The 20,691-nt window shown below is 45.8% G+C and overlaps 1 long non-coding RNA gene across 1 annotated transcript in view; it reads left to right on the forward strand.

Annotated features, from left to right (window-relative positions):
• Nucleotides 1–1,979: 1,979 nt before the first annotated feature.
• The window catches only part of LOC135904284 (uncharacterized), a 29,481-nt gene continuing 10,769 nt past the window's right edge, over nt 1,980–20,691 (forward strand). The window contains exon 1 of the long non-coding RNA XR_011509592.1: nt 1,980–2,795. This is a non-coding gene — a long non-coding RNA (uncharacterized lncRNA). The remainder of the gene's footprint in view (nt 2,796–20,691) is intronic.

Below are 20,691 nucleotides of genomic sequence, written 5' to 3' on the forward strand. Positions count from 1 at the left end.
CAACGTTTAATTCTAGTGCACATTTCTTGAAGGTGCTGCCAATTGACGTACTTACTAAGAAATACTTTCCCGACTGGCTAGCTTTGACTTTCATTACTACATGGCCTCTAAAAGTAATAGGTAAAAATCTAATGAGCAAGCTGTTTGCATGTTCATAAGCAATTTCAATATATGCACCTGATGTCCACCACAGCAAATAATGGATTACTGGAATAAATGCACAAATATATACAACTCTTTTTTTTTACATTTACTTGACTGAAACACATGGTATCTGTATGTGTTACTGCAGTGTTGCAGTATATGTATACTACCTGATGTCCTGAGAGAGCCAGATGGTCTGGCATCCATTTCCAAGTTACAACACAGACGTATCTGTGCACTCCAGTGCAGTTTGCACTCCTTGAGAAGCTTTTGTTTCCACCGGATATAAAACCGCTAAGAGTAAGAGGTTTCTGGCTTGGTAACAAGTGAAATAAGACCTAGGTGCCTCCATAATGCCAAACAGCTTAAGTGCTGACTAGTAAAAGAAGCCTGTGGATTGAAATATATAAATCCCTTGCCGTCACAAAAAGTGCATGTTTTCTTGTTAAGTAATTTATTTAATGTACCTTAGACTCTTCAAGGAAGCATTGTGTAAGGGGGGGTTACATGACCAATAACACAATACTACATAACTTCCGTCACAAGCTTGAGGTGAATTTTTTGCAGTAGCGCTGTATTATGGATTAGTCCGATTAGTCCATAATTTGTTCATTTTGTGATGTGTTGCACTTTCTTCTTCACTTGCAGTCAAATGCTCTTTTAGTGCTTTTTTGCAAACCTGCTATGGTCTCAGTAGAGACTGGCAGTATTGTAAATAAATAAAATAAATAAATAAATATTTTGTTGTGTTGCATATTTTTGTTCACTTGCATTGGAACCTTGTTTTGTATTTTGCAATTTGCTTTGTTGCATTACATTTTGATGTTACTAGTTTGCTTGTACTTTCATTGTAATAACTAAACCCCCCTTACTCAATGCCCTTTGGGCCTGTAAGGTATTTTAAATAAATACATAATCATTCTCGGAAATAAAAGTCTTGAAGCAATCTCATGCCAATAATTAAAAAGTGAGCAGTTCCGATCATTTCAAGTTAATCAAGTGCAACACATAGTGCAAAGAGAGTTAAGGCACCGAAACTGCAATTTCTATCATGAAGAAATCTTTAAATTATTAAATAAAAAATGTCAATGTGTTGTATATGTGTATACAGTAGGTCCAGTATGGGCTACATTTTACAGTGCTGTTGTTAAATATGTGCTTGCTGTAAATGATACTTGATCTCTGAAACACCCCACGCAGCACTTGTATCAAACAGTAATGAGGACAGCCATTCTTTTATGAAAAAGATGCATTTTTATTGCACAACCAGAAATTACATTCAACGATGTATATATGCATCTCAGTATGTCTATTCTTAAACAGTAATTACTCTACTTCTTGGGTGACATGGTAAAAACTGCAATACACAATGCAACCAAAAGAAAAAGGCTTAGTCTTCCACACCAAAAACAAAATTGCTCAACACCAGTGATAAGCTACCACTAATAGTATTATAGTTGAAAGGCTCACACTAGCACGTTGCTCAGAGAGGAGAAAAAAATAGACTAATGTAAGTGCATGTTGAAGATTTCACCTTTTACATTTTTTAAATTTGTCAGACTTGGCTGCAAAATTCGTTCAGGTTCACAGTAGTACCAACTGTAATTACTAATTGAACCAAGGTGATCAGTGATTTGCAAGTCTGTAACCTTATATCTTAATAATTTATAATGCATGTACTGCTGCCTTGCTTGTGCTCTCAACTATGTGCACAGGCAGCATTTTCAGCCAACTACATACCCAGCCACTCGCCGAACAAGCTGACTGGACAGGTGGTCTAGCCTGCAAGATAAAAATGTGACACGTTTCACAGGTCAGCCAAGAAACCAACTAGCCCACCTTGCACCTGAAAATTGATTTGCTTAGGCACTGAAACGAAATGGCTTCATTTTCCCATTTTTCCCCTCGAAGAATTATCTACACAGTCTAAGGGTACTTTTGTCCTCGTCACGGTCATTAGAACGGCTTTCATTGTCTTGACAATTGTCACTGCTCACAACCTCCCCATGCTAAGTGATACACTCCGAGAAAAGTGGCCCTCGTAATTACTAGTTTTATGGTACATGAGTATCCACAAAAAGCTTGAGGGGCCCGGAAACACTTTCTATGAAAACTGAAATATGCATTGCAGCGAGCGCATTGCCCTTCCCAAAGGCTTGCCAGAAATAATTTTTCAGATTGGCCGAATATTTTCGGAGATACGAAAAGGATTCTGCATAGTTGTCACCTTTTTGGTTATTATTATCATCATCATCATCAGCCTGGTTACGCCCACTGCAGGGCAAAGGCCTCTTCCATATTCCTCCAACAACCCCGGTCATGTACTAATCGTGGAAACTGCAAACTTCTTAATCTCATCCGCCCACCTAACTTTCTGCCGCCCCCTGCTACGCTTCCCTTGCCTTGGAATCCAGTCCGTAACCCTTAATGACCATCGGTTATCTTCCCTCCTCATTACATGTCCTGCCCATGCCCATTTCTTTTTCTTGATTTCAACTAGGATGTCATTAACTGGCGTTTGTTCCCTCACCCAATCTGCTCTTTTCTTATCCCTTAACGTTACACCTATCATTCTTCTTTCCATAGCTCATTGCGTCGTCCTCAATTTGAGTAGAACCCTTTTCGTAAGCCTCCAGGTTTCTGCCCCATAGGTGAGTACTGGTAAGACACAGGTAAGACTTTTCTCTTGAGGGATAATGGCAACCTGCTGTTCATGATCTGAGAATGCCTGCCAAACGCACCCCAGCCCATTCTTATTCTTCCGATTATTTCAGTCTCATGATCCGGATCCGCAGTCACTACCTGCCCTAAGTAGATGTATTCCCTTACCACTTCCAGTGCCTCACTACCTATCGTAAACTGCTGTTCTCTTCCGAGACTGTTAAACATTACTTTAGTTTTCTGCAGATTAATTTTTAGACCCACTCTTCTGCTTTGCCTCTCCAGGTCATTGAGCATGCATTGCAATTGGTCCCCTGAGTTACTAAGCAAGGCAATATCATCAGTGAATCGCAAGTTACTAAGGTATTCTCCATTAACTTTTATCCCCAATTCTTCCCAATCCAGGTCTCTGAATACCTCCTGTAAACATGCTGTGAATAGCATTGGAGAGATCGTATCTCCGTCTGACGCCTTTCTTTATTGGGATTTTGTTGCTTTCTTTGTGGAGGACTACGGTGGCTGTGGAGCCGCTATAGATATCTTCCAGTGTTTTTACATACGGCTCATCTACACCCTGGTTCCGTAATGCCTCTATGACTGCTGAGGTTTCGACAGATTCAAACGCTTTCTCGTAATCAATGAAAGCTATATATAAGAGTTGGTTATATTCCGCACATTTCTCTATCACCTGTTTGATAGTGTGAATATGATCTATTGTTGAGTAGCCTTTACGGAATCTTACCTGGTCCTTTGCTTGACAGAAGTCTAAGGTGTGCCTGATTCTATTTGCGATTACCTTAGTAAATAGTTTATAGGCAACGGACAGTAAGCTGATCGGTCTATAATTTTTAAAGTCTTTGGCTTCCCCTTTCTTATGGATTAGGATTATGTTAGCGCTTTTCCAAGATTCCGGTACACTCGACGTCATGAGGCCTTGCGTATACAGGGTGGCCAGTTTCTCTAGAACAATCTGCCCACCATCCTTCAACAAATCTGTTGTTACCTGATCCTCCCCAGCTGCCTTCCCCCTTTGCATATCTCCCAAGGCTTTCTTTACTTCTTCCGGCGTTAACTGTGGGATTTTGAATTCCTCTAGACTATTTTCTCTTCCATTATTGTCGTGGGTGCCACTGGTACTGTATAAATCTCTATAGAACTCCTCAGCCACTTGAACTATCTCATCCATGTTAGTAATGATATTGCCGGCTTTGTCTCTGAACGCATACGTCTGATTCTTGCCAATTCCTAGTTTCTTCTTCACTGTTTTTAGGCTTCCTCTGTTTCTGAGAGCATGTTCAATTCTATCCATATTATACTTCCTTATGTCAGCCGTCTTACACTTGTTGATTAACTTCGAAAGTTCTGCCAGTTCTATTCTAGATGTAGGGTTAGAGGCTTTCATACATTGGCGTTTCTTGATCAGATCTTTCGTCTCCTGCGATAGTTTACTAGTATCCTGCCTAACGGAGTTACCACCAACTTCCATTGCACACTCCTTAATGATGCCCACAAGATTGTCGTTCGTTGCTTCAACACTAAGGTCCTCTTCCCGAGTTAAAGCCGAATACCTGTTCTGTAGCTTGTTCTGGAATTCCTCTATTTTCCCTCTTACCGCTAACTCATTGATCGGCTTCTTATGTACCAGTTTCTTCCGTTCTCTTCTTAGGTCTAGGCTAATTCGAGTTCTTACCATCCTGTGGTCACTGCAGCGCACCTTGCCGAGCACGTCCACATCTTGTATGATGCCAGGGTTAGCGCAGAGTATGAAGTCAATTTCATTTCTAGTCTCGCCATTCGGGCTCCTCCACGTCCACTTTCGGCTATCCCTCTTGCGAAAGAAGGTATTCATTATCCTCGTGTTATTCTGTTCCGCAAACTCTACTAATAACTCTCCCCTGATATTCCTAGTGCCTATGCCATATTCCCCTACTGCCTTGTCTCCAGCCTGCTTCTTGCCTACCTTGGCATTAAAGTCGCCCATTAGTATGGTGTATTTAGTTTTCACTCTACCCATCGCCGATTCCATGTCTTCATAGAAGCTTTCGACTTCCTGGTCATCATGACTGGATGTAGGGGCATAGACCTGTACAATCTTCATTTTGTACCTCTTATTAAGTTTCACAACAAGACCTGCCACCCTCTCGTTAATGCTATAGAATTCCTGTATGTTACCAGCTATATTCTTATTAATTCTCTTCTCCGGTTCTGAATTGCCCTTGAGAGTTTTTTTGGTGTTTCACAATATCTGTCAGTGTTTATTGCTGTCTCAACAGGCAGAAAGTTGACCAACAGTACCCTTTTCTAGTCCCAAAACACAGTTGCCATGACTTTATCGGCAGACTGTGTTAGAATTTTTGTGGCTGGGGCAAAGAGGGATGCCGCAACTTGTGGGACTGTTTTGTCTCAGGTGTAAAGTGGAATGCCATGGTACCCATCTTGGACACACCTTCCGATATTGCAACGTTTCCATTAAAATCCTGTGGATGGTGCTTCGGGAAGCCCCGGGAACCAAAATGCAGAGAGTACCCAGAGTGACCCTCCGATCTTCATGCATGACCTCAATCTTCGCAACTGTCTCTTCGGAAACGGACGCCCTACCGCTCCTTTCTTTGTCGTGAATTTCAGTACAGCCGGTTGTAAACTCTCTACACCACTTGCAAACGTTCTTGACATCCATGCACAAGTGGTCATACACTTCCATCAATTACCTATGAATTTCAACCTGCTTAACGCTTTTTGCATTAAAAAATTTAATAACTGCGCAAACTTCACACTTGGCAGTAGTGTTCAACGGGAGCTTCATTTTCAATGGCTGCCAAACCAAGACTGAGCATCCGAGCAAAGCGCACACGGGCTTATTTGAGAGTGGAGGAAGCGCCACTCACAACAGTGTGGTGAACACCGTATTAACAGTTTCTCTATGTCCCCCAAAAATAGGAGAACTTTCATTTGGAATTTTCCTCGTATGTAGAATAACAAAATAGAAATTACACTCATATTGTATTCCAAGCTCGCTGTTTTTCTGTTAGTAAGGAAAAGCGACTAATATCACACCTTTTTTGCCTCTTTTAAGCCACGAAATGACATGAGCTTGGGTTTTCAGTAGGGGGTGTGCAAATATAAAAATGTTTGAATATGATTACTTACAATCAAACATCAAATGATATGCACATGCATTTATTAGCAAGTTGGTTTAACATGTTGGAACACTGCAATTACATTGTCATTGGTACAAAAATAAACTAGTAAGGTATACTAAAAGATTGTTATCTCTTGAAAATTGAATAATTTCCGCTGGTTGTCTGTTCTCACCAACCTGTGCCCTGTTATACTGCATGAATGTCCTGGAAACTCAGGGGCATTTGACCCTGTACCAGCCGAAACTCATCGAATTTGCTGACAAGCAATAAGCTCAGGATTGCAACCTGCAAAAGAGTGCACCCTCGCTGTTTACAAATCTGTGTCCTTTGCCAGAGAGAGGTTAGCTTCGCTGCACAGCTTAGAAGTCCAGCGGCTAAGCATGTTTTACAAATGAAATTTTGCCAGCTGCACAAAATCGCGAAATTCAGCACAAAATCACGCACTTGCTTACCTTGGTTAAAACCAAACATTATAAAGCGTATTTACTCCTGCACCGAAAGAAATATATTCAATTTATTTCAAATATTCCTATCCAATAGAATATTCAAAAATTATAGAGTACCTATTGTCGAGTCGAGTATGATTAAAAATATTCAATATTTTTGAATATTCGCACACCCCTAGTTTTCAGGGCTCCTGTATCAATATTTCACCTACCATATGTTAAGGTAGCAAGCACACAAGAGAGCGCAAAGCAAGCTGGTGAAGGCTGGTCTGGGAAACTACTACTGGCACTGCTCTGTAAAATGCTTCGTTTATATGACCGGTGCACCAGCCAGTGGGAAATCGCAACGACACCGCTGTTGTAGAGGAGTCGTGTGTGTGATCAGTTAATGACAGTTACAAAAGAGGTCCAGAATATTTTTTTTGTTAACATATTTGTATTATACAGAAAAACCTATCCACACATTGTAACCGAGACTACTTTCCCCACATACGTCTTTGTTTCACACAGAAAAAATCTTGAATAAGATGAAGTGCAAAAATGTCACATCCATGTTTCAGAATGTTCTAACTTAAAAAGCGAGTGGTATAGAGAATACAGTTTTGTACACATTGAAAAGTCATCTATACAACCTCTCTCACAGAATTAAGGTAAGTTGAGTTTAATCATAGCACGGCATGAACAAAAATGCTAACTTTCCACTTTCACATACACGAAAAAATTGGTGGCTTATTTGGCATTTTGAAATGGTGGGTTAAACTTCAAAGAATTCATGCAGGAACTCCACAGGTGTAGTCCAAGTATGCATAATCATTGTGCCACTTGCTCATCTCCATGCAACCCAGTACCACCATCAATCTTATCAAACCTGATCCGGCCAGTCATTATAAATGCTTATCAACCCTTATAAGTCATTATAAATCTTATCGCAATCGATTGGCTCCTTATTAACATTTATCTGTCCTTATGGGACACAATCCAACTGCTATCAACTACTATCAACCTCACTAGTATTGCTCTGATCATTATAAGCCCTTTTTAGCACTTCATCCACCCACATTGAACCAGTAGCAACCGTGGCAAGACCAATGCTACCCATCATCACTCCTTATATCAATTCATTGACTCCTTGTGTATCTGTGCTGCGAGATGCGAAGCACACGAGCCCTTGGAGATCAGTGGCATTTCGGTCGGTGAAGGAACCCTCAATGCAAGGCGCATCACGTGACCACTGAAATGCATTGTGGATGTGGCATGTTTGGCATTACATTTTCCCAAAGTCTGAGTTTTCATGATATGCACAACGCTCCAAGATGGCTCTACGTGTGGTTCTATAGATGGCTTTTATTCCACCATCATCAAATCTTTCAAAAGCCTTCACAGAAACTGTTCTTGACATTTGTTTTGTACTGCCGGTACAACATTCATATGGTTCAGCTATATTCAGCAAGCGTGGGTATATAGCCCAGTGCATAAGAAACTCAGTATTAGAGTGCGGGGAGCCCGGACCTCAAACTGCAATTCAAGGCCGTCCAGAGGGCCCAAGAACTTGCGGAGCGTCACCACGTTCCCGTCCCGATTTGGGCGTCGCCTACGGTTTCGGCCCAAAGAGCTCGCCGCGTGCGATCTCCAACGGCTTAGACCCCTCAGGACCTCAATAAAGTTCTTGACTGACTGGAGTGTGGGGTGTTAGGTTCAAAATTCAATATTGCCAACATTTTTCTTTTCGAATTTATTTTGTTTTACACATTAATTTCTTTATAGCGATTCATCTTACATGACGGATGGATGGGTTTCCTGGTTGGGTATGCCTAGAACTGCTTACATATGGAAAATCTTTTGCTCTATTTGTAATGTGCTACATAACTTACAAAAGAGTGTATTTACCATTTTCTTTAACGCTAGGAACTGGATGGTAAATGTAAAAAAAAATCATAAGTCAGAATATCAACTATTTTTGTCTTCAAAAAATACAAATAATTTCCGATTTCTGTAAAATTACTTGAGGTTCATCTCTTGTGATCAGTTTCCTGCAAAATTATGTTGCTATGTTTTGTTATTGATAAAAATATGCAACATATATACTAAGGTACTCACTTCACTGTTCAACGATGGGGGTAGTTATCAAGGTCAACAGCATACTTATTCCAATTTTGTTTCCAAGAAAACAAATTTCACAGTAGCTGGAGTTGGTGGAAATCATGCACAGGCAGCCAGAATCATTATTGTGATAAAGGGCCGTTTTGAAGCTATGACGAGGCTATAGAGATCGACTAATTTATCATTCAAAAAATAAATTATGGGTTTTTTCTGCTTATGAGGCACGCCGTAGTGGAGGACTCCAGAAATTTTGACCACCTGGGGTTCTTTAACGTGCACCTAAATGGCCGTTTTCGCATTTCACCCCCATCGTAATGCGGCCACCGTGGCCGGGATTAAATCCTGCGACCTCATGCTCAGCAGCCCAACACCATAGCCACTGAGCAACCACGGCGGGTTTATCATTCAAAGCTTGGGTTGAGAGGTCTGTGTCTGATGAAGTTATATGAAAGTGGAAGAACCGTAGCTTTAGGTTTAAGACTTCGGAATGTAATTATTTGTGTTATTTGTGCCCAGTAAGTAACCATTCAGAGAAGTAAGTACTAATGCAAACCGAACATTCTTTTTTCAATCTGTGCATGCACACTGCACAACATATAAGGAATTTCATTGGTCAGGTCGCACAACGTAATGTTATTTCACATACTGAATTCACCTTAGTTCAATAGATCTATAGCGAAATGTTTAATGTGTAGAAAACTACTCTCTATACCATGCGCTCTTCCAGTTGCAAAATTTTGCGGCCTGATAATGCGATTTTAGCACTTTTTTACAGTTGAGATTTTTTCTGTGACAAAGTAGTCTCTGTCCTATTCTGTGGGATGGTTTTCGTGCCTAAAATAAATATTTGGAACTGCTTCTACAATCTGTCCTTGTCTAAACACACCCAGCCGACTCCTCCACTGCAGTTGCGTCACTTCCCACTAGGCATATTGTCACGTGGTGGTGACGTTAAGAACACAGTAGCGATACTGTGAACAAGAAAACTAACTTTTATTGGGCGAACCTGTGCCCACAAAACAGGCTACACTTATAGCACAACGATAGCAGCGAACACGGTCGGCGATCGTCGAAAATCTGATCAGCGGGTCAAGCGCGTCGGCTTTTATACAGCAATCATCGAATGTTCCAGATTAAACGTTGGGACCCGCATGCCTTCTAAAATGTTCTACACCATTCGTGTCAAGCGATGAAATCAGATAACACAACGTTCAGCGACGACAGACAGCGGATAGAAGCATCGATAACTTTCCAGAAACTTCGGATACATGCAGGCGCGTCCCGCGCTGTACGATAACATTTGTTAGGCGACAAAACTTGTCGCCCGATAAAGACAAGTACACGTGTCAATACCCCCCTCTTAAAAAGCATCGACCCGATGCTGCAAACAATCTAAAATTATAAGTAAGCACTCATAGCAAAGAAAAAAAAATAAGGAAAGTTCGTTAGCGTCCGTAAAATGGTTTAAGACGCACCACGTGGACCACTTCAGGTCGTGCGCGACGTCGCTGTGAATGCGAAATGCCGTCTGGCACGACCTCATAGTCCAGTGCGCCAATACGTCGGATGACCTTGTAGGGTCCGAAATAGCGTCGGAGTAGTTTCTCACTGAGTCCTCTTCGGCGTATCGGTGTCCAAACCCAAACACGGTCGCCGGTCTGGTACTCAACAAAGCGTCGTCGGAGGTTGTAGTGTCGGCTGTCGGTCCTCTGTTGGTTCTTGATCCGTAGGCGGGCGAGCTGTCGGGCTTCTTCGGCGCGCTGGAGATAGCTAGCGACGTCAACATTCTCTTCGTCAGTGACGTGGGGCAGCATGGCGTCGAGCGTCGTCGTCGGGTTCCTGCCGTAAACCAGCTTAAACGGCGTGATCTGTGTTGTTTCTTGCACCGCCGTGTTGTAAGCGAATGTTACGTACGGCAGGACGGCATCCCAGGTCTTGTGTTCGACGTCGACGTACATCGCTAGCATGTCGGCGAGGGTCTTATTCAGCCGCTCCGTAAGACCATTCGTCTGTGGGTGGTAGGCCGTGGTCCTCCTGTGCCTTGTCTGACTGTATTTCAGAATGGCTTGAGTGAGCTCTGCTGTAAAGGCCGTTCCTCTGTCGGTGATGAGGACTTCTGGGGCGCCATGTCGAAGCAGGATGTTTTCGACAAAGAATTTCGCCACTTCGGCTGCGCTACCTTTCGGCAGTGCTTTAGTTTCAGCGAAGCGGGTGAGGTAGTCTGTCGCCACGACGATCCACTTATTTCCGGTTGTTGATGTCGGAAAGGGTCCCAGCAAGTCCATCCCGATCTGCTGGAATGGTCGGCAAGGAGGCTCGATTGGCTGTAGTAATCCGGCTGGCCTTGTCGACGGTGTCTTGCGTCGCTGACAGTCTCGGCATGTTCTGACATAACGGGCGACGTCGGTGGTCAGGCGCGGCCAATAATACTTTTCTTGTATCCTCGATAGTGTCCGGGAAAAACCGAGGTGTCCAGCGGTCGGATCGTCATGCAGGGCGTGCAATACTTCTGGACGAAGTCCTGACGGGACAACAAGAAGGTAGTTGGCGCGGACTGGTGAAAAGTTCTTCTTCACGAGGAGATTGTGTTGAAGCGTGAAGGAAGATAATCCGCGCTTAAATGCCCTGGGGACAACGTCGGTGTGCCCTTCCAAATATTCCACCAGGCCTTCTAGCTCCGGGTCTGCCCGTTGCTGTTCAGCGAAGTCTTCCGCGCTTATCATGCCAAGGAAGGCGTCGTCATCTTCGTCATCTTGCGGCGGCGGGTCAATGGGGGCGCGTGATAGGCAATCGGCATCGGAGTGTTTTCGTCCGGACTTGTAGGTGACAGTGATGTCGTATTCTTGTAGTCTGAGGCTCCACCGCGCCAGTCGTCCTGAAGGATCCTTTATACTCGCTAGCCAACACAACGCGTGATGGTCACTGACGACTTTGAATGGCCTGCCATAAAGATAAGGGCGAAATTTAGCTGTAGCCCAAACGATGGCGAGGCATTCCTTTTCGGTCGTAGAATAGTTGCCTTCCGCTTTTGACAGTGACCGGCTAACGTAAGATATCACCTGTTCAACTCCGTTTTTCCTCTGGACTAGAACGGCACCGAGGCCTAGGCTACTGGCGTCAGTATGGATTTCTGTATCGGCGTACTCGTCGAAGTGCGCAAGCACCGGCGGCGACTGCATGCATCGTTTGAGTTCTTCAAATGCGTCGGCCTGCGGCGTTTCCCACTTGAACTCAACATCACATTTAGTTAGACGTGTCAACGGCTCGGCGATGCGTGAAAAGTCCTTGACAAAGCGCCTGTAGTAGGCACACATGCCAAGGAATCTACGCACTGCCTTCTTGTCGGTGGGCTGCGGGAACTTTGCGATGGCGGCTGTTTTCTGGGGGTCGGGGCGTACTCCGGATTTACTGATGACGTGGCCTAGGAACAGAAGCTCGTCGTAAGCGAAGCGGCATTTTTCTGTCTTCAGAGTGAGCCCTGATGACTTGATGGCCTCTAGTACTGTTGTAAGCCGCCTAAGGTGATCGTCGAAATTTTCGGCGAAGACGACGACGTCATCCAAGTAAACAAGGCAGGTCTGCCACTTCAATCCTGCTAACACCGTGTCCATGACGCGCTGGAAAGTTGCAGGCGCCGAGCAGAGTCCGAATGGCATGACCTTGAACTCGTAGAGGCCGTCTGGCGTGATGAAGGCGGTCTTTTCGCGATCTCTCTCGTCGACTTCTATTTGCCAGTAGCCAGACTTGAGATCCATCGACGAGAAGTACTTAGCGTTGCAGAGCCGATCCAATGCGTCGTCTATTCGTGGAAGGGGGTATACGTCCTTCTTCGTGATCTTGTTCAGACGACGATAATCGACGCAGAAACGTAGGGTTCCGTCCTTTTTCTTCACCAGGACAACAGGGGATGCCCACGGGCTTTTCGACGGCTTGATGATGTCGTCGCGCAGCATTTCGTCGACTTGTTCTCTTATAGCTTCGCGTTCTCGCGGCGAAACTCGGTAAGGGCTTTGGCGGAGTGGTCGAGCGTACTCCTCGGTGATTATGCGATGCTTGGCGACTGGTGTTTGTCGAATCCTCGATGTCGTCTAAAAGCAGCCTTTGTATTGTCGGAGCAGACTTCTGAGCTGCTGTTGCTCAATCACTGGGAGACTTGTATTAATGTCGTAGTCTGGTTCGGGAACCATGGTCGTCGGGGTAGATGCGGCGGAATCCGAGAGGACAAACGCATTACTGGTTTCCACAATTTCCTCGATGTACGCGATCGTCGTGCCCTTGTTGATGTGCTTGAACTCGTGGCTGAAGTTTGTCAGCAACACTTCAGTTTTCCCTTCATGCAGTCGAGCGATCCCTCTTGCGACGCAAATTTCACGGTCTAGCAGGAGACGTTGATCGCCTTCGATGACACCTTCTACGTCAGCGGGTATTTCGGTGCCGACCGAAATAACAATGCTGGAGCGGGGCGGGATGCTCACTTGGTCTTCGAGCACACTCAAGGCGTGGTAACTACGAGGGCTCTCCGGCGGTATCGCTTTATCTTCCGACAGCGTTATTGACTTCGACTTCAGGTCGATGACTGCGCCGTGTTGGTTCAGGAAGTCCATACCGAGAATGACGTCTCGTGAACACCGTTGGAGGATAACGAAGGTGGCAGGGTAAGTCCGGTCATGAACGGTTATTCTTGCCGTGCAGATTCCAGTCGGCGTAATGAGGTGTCCTCCAGCGGTCCGAATTTGGGGGCCCTCCCATGCAGTCTTAACCTTCTTCAACTGGGCGGCGATGTGTCCACTCATTACGGAGTAATCGGCCCCTGTGTCGACTAAGGCAGTGACTGCGTGGCCGTCTAGAAGTACATCGAGGTCGGTGGTTCTTTGTCTGGCGTTGCAGTTTGGTCTTGGCGTCGGATCACGGCTGCGTCGTGTTGAACTGAAGCTGGAACGTCGCGTCGTCAAGTCGTCGTTCGTCGGTGTAGTCTTGCCTTCCTGACTTCGTCGGGACGGCGGCGTGTCGTTGTTATGTCGTCGAGATCGTTTCGTCGTCGTCTTCGGCGGCGGCGGAGGATCTTCGTCAGTTCGACGAACAGGAACCGCACCTCCATCGGTTGCTGCTTTTAGTTTTCCGGATATGGGCTCGCTGACCGGCCCCGGGCTGGGCCAGTGTATGGTCGGCGCTGCGGCGACAGGTAGCGGCCTGGTGATGGCGAACGGGACGGCCGTCGAGGGCTCCACTGAGTAGCGGCGAGGTAATCGGCGATGTCACGTGGGCGCTCGCCAAGCTGTGGACGCGGCGCGTTGACGGCGAAACCTCGCAGTCCCATCTCCCGGTACGGACATCGTCGGTAGACGTGACCCGCTTCTCCGCAGTGGTAGCAGAGCGGGCGGTGGTCAGGAGCACGCCAGATGTCCGTCTTCCTCGCGTAGGTGCGCTGGGCGACGGGTGGTCGTGCTGGCGGCGGCGGCGGCGGACGACGAAACTGTGGCGTGACAGGGCCCTGGCGTGGTCGCGGAGGGGGTCCTTGACGGCGTGCGACGGCGGCGTAGGTCATCGCTTGCGGCTCACGCTGCGGCGATTCAGGGGCTACTCCAAGTTGTTGTTGGAGTTCCTCACGCACGGCGTCGGCAATCGAAGCCACTTGAGGCTGTGATGATGGGAACAGCTTTTGTAGCTCCTCCCGCACGACAGCTCGGATAGTCTCGCGTAGGTCATCGGCGGCCAGTGACTGAACTCCGACGTAGTTTGTCGAGGTCGTGCGGCGGTCGAATTGCCGGTTTCGCATCTCGAGTGTCTTCTCGATGCTGGTGGCCTCGTGAAGAAACTCGTCGACGGTCTTCGGTGGGCTTCGTACCATTCCGGCAAAAAGTTCCTCCTTCACACCACGCATCAGCAGGCGGACTTTCTTCTCCTCGGGCATTTCAGGGTCGGCGTGGCGGAAGAGACGGCTCATTTCTTCCGTGTAGATCGCGGTCGTCTCATTAGGTAGCTGCACCCGGGTTTCTAGTAGCGCTTGGGCTCGTTCTCGGCGTACGACGCTTGCGAATGTCTTCAGGAAGCCGCTTCGGAAAAGTTCCCAGGTTGTTAAGGTGGCTTCTCGGTTTTCGAACCACGTCCTGGCCGCGTCTTCCAAAGCGAAGAACACATATCGCAGTTTGTCGTCGCTGTTCCAGTTGTTAAAGGTAGCGACTCTTTCGTACGTCTCAAGCCAGCTTTCCGGGTCCTCGAAAGTTGAACCGCGGAACGTCGGAGGCTCCCTGGGCTGCTGCAGCACGACGGGTGACGCTGGTGCTGCCATTGGGGTGGACTTGGTGGCCATCCTTCTAGTCGTCTCGGGCAAAAGTCCGTGTTCCGGGGGCAGTCCTTGCAGCCTGCGGCTACCTCGCTGGTTCTTGTCGACGTTGGTGTCTTCCGAGTGAGGGCTTGGGTCACGGCTTTGTGGGGGCGTCCGGTGCATGAACGCAAAGCACCTCCACCAGATGTCACGTGGTGGTGACGTTAAGAACACAGTAGCGATACTGTGAACAAGAAAACTAACTTTTATTGGGCGAACCTGTGCCCACAAAACAGGCTACACTTGTAGCACAACGATAGCAGCGAACACGGTCGGCGATCGTCGAAAATCTGATCAGCGGGTCAAGCGCGTCGGCTTTTATACAGCAATCATCGAATGTTCCAGATTAAACGTTGGGACCCGCATGCCTTCTAAAATGTTCTACACCATTCGTGTCAAGCGATGAAATCAGATAACACAACGTTCAGCGACGACAGACAGCGGATAGAAGCATCGATAACTTTCCAGAAACTTCGGATACATGCAGGCGCGTCCCGCGCTGTACGATAACATTTGTTAGGCGACAAAACTTGTCGCCCGATAAAGACAAGTACACGTGTCAATATACACTGGTCATGTAAATGGGATGAATTTCAGATATCAAGCTTAATTAGAGAGCAGTGGCAGTAGTACTTTACCCAGACTAGCCTTATGCTTGTGTCATACAGGCACCCACAAACTTCTTTACGATAAAAGAGTTCGACCTCAAGGAAGTAGTGATTGTGTACGGCCTATAAAAGAAACCGTGAGAGGTGCATTCAGTACAACAATGTAACTTACTGCTAATTATGCTTGTAGCTATTACAGTGAACACTCCTTCCACAAAAATATTCAATATATTTGATGCATGAAAGATACACCTCGTTAAAAAACAAAATGCGCTCGCTAAACAGCAGTGCTGACAGCCACACTAGCCACCCTGTGCTTATCGACATTTTCCTTTGCGGTCTAGTGAGTAGGCGCTGCGTTCTGCAACCTAAACTGCTGCAAACTATACTAAAACGCAACATTTCATGCAATGGTCACCTTGTGAGCTTTCTTATTTGGTCTACCCCTGCATGACTAGCACGACAAAGGCTGCACTTACATTTACCCAACGCAAGTGGGCAGTAAAAAATTGGGCTGACTGAGCCCCACGTGACCGCGCTTACATGAACTCGCTTCTGACAAGTCCAGACAACGATGGCACATGGTGTCGAGCTGAGACACCAACGCGTCCTAACAGCTTCTGGTTCGTTTCTGTCTGCAGCAGCTCTATTCCATGGGTCTTATTGCTACGATGAGGTTGGGCTGCACAGTGCTTGTTTTGGCCTCATCTTGATGCTATTCCCGCTGCTGGCACCTAAATCGCGACATCACAGTGTTCCTGCACAAGTCTTGGCATTGGCGGGCCCGACCCTTCTACGTGTGCATACACGCTGCAAACAAGTTGGGCAGCCCAACTCAACACTTGTTCAGTCCAACCAGCTAATGTTTACATGAACTTGACAGGTACCGTATTTACTCAAATCTAGGCTCAGTCCCTAAAGTCCAAAGCCAACAAAAAAAAAATACTATATATTACCTCGAATGTAGGCCGAACAAGAAAAGTCAGGTCAGCGTTCACAAAATGCAAACAGCACTTATTGAATCTGAACGTGCAGAGCTCATTCAACGTCATCATCGCTGCTAGACTCGTCGCTATGTTCCTTGTCACTGTCACCTTCAAACAGTGCACTATCTTCGGTACCGTCAAGCACATTAGATAGGCTGCACTTTCTAAAATGCAGCACACGATCAAAGTACCTGGGATGTCGTCCCACGCTGCAGCTACCCAGCCCGCAAGCTGCGATTGTGATGCACGTTTGATGCTGCCCGTTGCCGTTAGCATGTGGTCTTCATCAGTCAACCAGTCCGTGTAATATTTCCGCAGACGATCCTTGAAAGGTTTGTTGATGCAGACATCAAGTGGCTGCAACTGGCCCGTCATGCCGCCCGGTATGACAGCGAGCATGACATTTCTTGGGAAAGTTTCTCGAGCAGGCAGTGTCTTCCTTTTAAATATCATATAAGGAGGGAGTTTATGTCCATCAGCTCTGCAGCACGGCATCACAGTTGCGTGCTGCTTCCCGTAGCCTGCAGAGTGCACCTTCACCTCCTTGGCACCCTTTTCATTCACGGTGTACGCCACTGGCATAACAAAATACACAGCCGTCTGGTCGGTGCTGTCGATTTGCCCAAGGTTATAGCCTGCTGCTTCTCTCTTTCGCAGCACGTAGCGCTGAAAAGCTATCAGCTTTTCTTCGAAATTGCTTGGCAGCTTCTGGGTGATTGAAGTGCGACATCGGAGGCTGAAGCCGAAGCACTTCATGAATTTCTGAAGCCAGCCCCGGCTGGCTTTGAAATCATTTCGCGTTAGGCCTCGCTCCCTTGAAAGTTCCCTAGCTTTCGCTTGGAGCACTTCTGTTGTCACTGGAAGGGCGGCTGCTCTCTGCGTCCGAACAAAGTCAGCCAAAACTGTCTTCACTTCGTGGCGATGGCCTTTCTTTGGTCCGCTAAATACCATCCTTGTTGCGGCACATGCAAAAAGCTGCTGTTGTCCCTTTCCCTTTCAATGACAGACGTTTTTCTTGTCGACGCCAAAGTGCTGCCCGGCTTTAAGGTTCGACGATGCCTCTGCGGCTATCACAACTTTTTCGCTTTAAAGCGGCACTGTAGTGGCATCTCCTGCTTGGTGCCATCGTGATAACACCACGGCCGACACGACACAGGTCAAAATGGCGACCTCGCTTGTGTACGGTTGGCTACTGGCACGGCTAGTAGCGGCTGCGATACTGACTTTTCTAGATGGTGCTAGCTATGCACCATATTTAGCAGTTTCAATGAAAAACTGGCACGTTTTTTTAAAATCCTCGAATCTAAGCCGACCCTAGGTTTGGAATATGATTATTTGAAAACTATCGGCCTAGATTCGAATAAATATGGTATATTCCAGCCCGACAAGCCGGCTCAACCTGATTCTGTCGGGTTCATGTAAACACCCTGAAAGACGAAAAAAACACTGTGCCAAGCAGCCTAGGTCAAGGGTATTGTGCAGCAGCAAGTACAACTGCTGCTGAACTGTGCTTGAGCTTTTATTTAATTCAATACAAACATTCTAAACACACACAACAATAAAGTTTAATGCAAACAATCTCAATTTTACAACAACCAGTATGGGCACGAGAGTGCTCCATTTAGCCGTCGAGGGGTGTCGCCAATCTCCTTTGACCAAAAGCTCCATTAAGTTCCCTTAGCAGAAGGGTGACTGTGAGCCACCAAGTGCATCTCCCTCGAGATAAAGACGGCAATGTTAAAAGGAGTTTGTGGGTGCCCATGTCACAGGGGTATCAAACAGCTCGCTGTGCCCGCTCTCCCATGCTTGCTACCTTAACGTACCGTAAGTAAAATGTGGTTACCAGAGCCCCGAAAACCCAAGTCTGTCATTTCGTGAGTCGGAAGAGGCAACTGCAGAATCTGGGTCACTATTCTTTAGTAACAGAAAAACAGCGAGTTCGGAATGCAATGTAAATGTAACTTTGATATTATTACAACTACACACATCATAGGGCTCTAAAAAATAGGACCAATCTTTCTGCCTAAAATAATGCTGAATGTTCTTGCAGCACTAGATTTATGACTCCTGTGAGGGTGTACTGTAAAATTTTGGTGACTTCGCCATTTTCTTACAAAATAAATACGCAGTGTAGCTGCAAATTTTTTACGTTAATTTGCAAAAAACTTCTTCGAAGATTTGTCTGGAAATTTTTCGCTTCGCTGCCCTGTCTAAAATAGCCCCACATGGCCGCTGATCTCAGGGTCAATGAGAGGCGCTTGCTGAACAAGAAAAGTACAGCAACTTAAATAAAAAAAAAGATTGTGGGTGGCATAAATTTAAGTTTTTTTTGGGCCAGTAGTTCCAATAGTTTATTATTACAAAAAATATGTTTGGCAGTGTACAAAGTTTTATTTTTGAAGTGATTGGTCTTCAAGTTTGCAAAATCTGAAAGTCGAAAGAATGCTCTTCTCCACGATTAGACTTTCTCCAAATTCGCGCTGAATTTCTTAACACAAAGGTTGATCGATTCTTTTCTATAGAGGGACTAGAGCACATGCCCACGTCATATAAAAACATTTCGCTGAGAAGGAATAGTCGGCACCCCCCCCCCAAGTGTGTCCTCATCTGAACACGCCTACGCCGTTATTTCTCACTTCCTAGTGGAATTCTTCATTTTTTTCTTTTTTTTTAACTGATGCTTACAGCTTGCCTGTCTTTTCGATTTTGCCTTACATCAAAGTCAAGAGCCGCAGCAGGCGAAAAGACACTCTTTCTTCCCTGCGCTCGGGGATAACACGTAACCTTTTTCGTCGTGTTCCTCTTCGTACATTGCTCTCAACACCATGTTACGTACTGACAACAAGAAAAGCAAATGAGAGCGATCAAGTAAGTTCCTAGCATTAGCCTATGATTCAACTCTGAAACAAGGGCGCTCGTACGAGAGACGCTTAGTCAAATGTGATGCACGCCAACAGAAACATCACAGCACTCCTAAATGATACTGCAATATAAGCAGTCATCGCAAAAAAACTTCATTTACCTTTCCTGGAACAAAAACCACGGTGAATTGTCATGCGAGTCGCGCAGTGTGCTGATGCTACTGGGGGACGCCATGTTTGAAACACTTCACAGAGAGGCCCCTGGTGACAGGAATCGAAAGTAACGGGAAGTGAAAACCCTATTAAAGTTTGTAAACCGTGTGCTCTACCAACAATTTCAGATTAGATCTATAAATGTTCGTGCTGTACTAAGCTACTGCAAAAGCCTTGCTTATGGCATTCACGTAACTAACGTAGCGGCCACATCATGTTAAACATCCGAACGTCGTAACGGCAACATGTGCGTGGAGAGGGCAAGTGGCATTTGGCGTTTTTTGCGCCGAAACCGAAACCGTAAAGTTCTCGCGCTCCAATTACCTGTAATGCCGTTTATTGTTTTATTTTTCGCGTTCCGCGCTTTTTAAAAGACTAAACTGCTTCTGCGCAGACATGGTGGGAGCCTACCTTAATCTTTCCAAAACGATAACTGCTCATCGCGTTGCGCCCAGCTTTTTTCCTGCGGTGGCGATAGCAAATGGCTATCACATCCAGCGTGCGGGTAGCAGTGGTGTGTGGTACAAATGTTTACCACCGTTTAGCAAAACTGAGCCGGAATCTGGCTCAAATCAGCACAGAACAGCATAGGGAAAGCAGAAAGACGTCAGCTCATGGCAGCTTTCCAGAAGGTAGAGCAATGTTTCAGATAATTAATACTTTTGTTGCGTATACTTAGATACTAATTAGTAAAAAACCCTGAAATGATTTTGACGATTTTGTACAAACGTACTGAGTTGTTAGGGTAGATCTTTCTGATCGTTAATTGACATATCTAAGTGCTCCGCGTAAAGCCTGTAATTTATTATAAGGTTTTAAAAACGTACATTGCTACCAATCGCACCATGTCACTCGGCTGAATTTTCAGCCACCCCTAACTATTTGACGCAAGTTTTCCTAATGATGGCAGTATGGTGAGTTATCCCATAGGCTACCTTGAGCACATCATCTATAATTTTTCTAACTTTATGGTGAACAAATGTTCGTAATAATTGGAATGTTATTAATCTTTTCTATAAAAAGAAAGTAACACAACGAGAATGCACCAGGACAATTTCTCACTACACTTAAGCACTTGTGGCACAAAGCAAGTGTTTGCTTTTGTTACGTGTTTCATGTAAACAAGAGCCCCACAGTCAGTGTTGATCTCGATCTTTACTTTCACAAGCACCATGGTTCACCCTTGTCACGTTGTGGGCCGCAAACC

Source organism: Dermacentor albipictus, unplaced genomic scaffold, assembly GCF_038994185.2.
Source record: "Dermacentor albipictus isolate Rhodes 1998 colony unplaced genomic scaffold, USDA_Dalb.pri_finalv2 scaffold_15, whole genome shotgun sequence".
Taxonomy (NCBI): domain Eukaryota; kingdom Metazoa; phylum Arthropoda; class Arachnida; order Ixodida; family Ixodidae; genus Dermacentor; species Dermacentor albipictus.